This window comes from Chrysochloris asiatica, unplaced genomic scaffold (assembly GCF_000296735.1).
Source record: "Chrysochloris asiatica unplaced genomic scaffold, ChrAsi1.0 scaffold00402, whole genome shotgun sequence".
Classification (NCBI taxonomy): domain Eukaryota; kingdom Metazoa; phylum Chordata; class Mammalia; order Afrosoricida; family Chrysochloridae; genus Chrysochloris; species Chrysochloris asiatica.
In genome coordinates, this window is record NW_006408920.1 from 907,197 (window position 1) to 909,021 (window position 1,825).

Sequence of the window (1,825 nt, forward strand, 5' to 3'; positions counted from 1 at the left end):
TGTTGTTGTTATGTGCCGTGGAGTCTGTTCTGACTCATGTTCTGACTCATAATGACCTGCATAGGGTTTCCGAGGCTGTAAATCTTTACGGGAGCAGAAAGCCTCATCTTTCTCCAGCAGAACAGCTGGTAGTTTTGAACTGCTTGCCGTGAAATTAGCAGCCCGTTTTGTAAACACTAAAGGGAATAGAAGCAAATACTGTTGAAAGATGATGCCTGGAGGGGATTGTAATCACTGCAATGAAACAAAATATGATGAGTGCAAAATCAATGTTCTCCCATGTAAGCTATCACTGTAATTCACAATAAAAGATGAAAAAACAAACAAACTACATCTGTGAAAAAAACAAAAACAAAAAACAGTGGAAAAGCTCCATATCATCAGGCAAAACAAGGCCAGAGTGAGACTGTGGAACAGACTGTCAAAAGAGCAGCTCAAGGAGGCAAAGTTAAATATTTTAAGAAAATGTGTAAAGGAAGAACATGCTCAGTATTTTTCTATCTGAGAGAACTGAAGGAAACATTCAAGACTGAACTTGAAATAATGAAGGATTCTATAGGCATAATATTGAATGATGCATAAAGCATTGTAAGAATATGGAAGGAATACAAAGAGCCACTATATCAAAAAGAAATGGTAGGTGTTCAGTCATTTCAAGAGATAACTGAGCACATTCTTCTCTTTTGTTTTTCTAACTCCAGGTCTTTGCACATTTCATTATATTTGACTTTGTCTTCTCAAGCTGCCTTTTGAAATGTTCTATTCAGCTCTTTTCTCTCATCATTTCTATCATTTGGTTTAGCATCTCTGCACTTGAAAACAAATTTCAGAGTCTCTGCTAGTATCCATTATGGTCTTTTCCTTCTTTCTTGTGTTCTTAATAATCTTTACTTTCTTCCTGTATGATGCTCTTGAAGTCATCCCACAGTTTTTCTGGTCTTCGGTCTTTAGTGTCTAATGCATCAAATCTGTTGTTCAAATGTTCTCTAAATTCAAATGGAACATTTTCAAGGTCATATTTTGGATATCATGCACTTGTCTGTAACAAGTCTTGTTTTGGCTGATGATATGGTACTTTTCTACCATCTCTTTCCACAGATGTAGTCAATTTGATTTCTGTATATTCCATCTGGTGAGGTCCATGTGCATAGTTGTCTTTTACACTGTTTTAAAAAAGTATTTGCAATGAAGAAGCCATTAGTCTTACAATATTCTATCATGTAATCTCTAGCATTGTTTCTATCACCAAGGCCATATTTTCCAACTACTGATGCTTTCTCTTTGTTTCCAACATTGCATTCCAATCACCAGTAATTATCAATACATCTAGATTGCATGTTTAGTCCATTTCAGATGGGGTATGTTCAAGGTCTTCTCGAGCAGCACCACACCAGGACACACAGTAGGAGTCAGTAAAAATATGATTGGTCACAATTTCTAGATGACTCTTACTGGCATTTTTCCTCCAGAATTCTATGATTGTCCTTTGCTATATTTTCTACCTTCCATTTTCAGATCATCACTATTACAAATATTTTTATTTTGAAATATTTGATGCTACTTCCTCACTCACAGCTTGAATACTGTCTAAAAGCCACAAAAAGGGAACATACACCCCCCACCCCTCAGCCCCCATGATTATATACCCACCAACAGAGACGATTTTAATGTGTTAATTCTTCAGCACTTTCAGATGGTTATTTTTCTGTTCGGACTGACATTCTAATCTATCATTATGAGTAACAGTAAAAAGAAAATTAAATGGTATAACAAATGTTATAATCAATGATATGTTGTTGTTGTTGTCAGGTGCCATCGAGTCGGA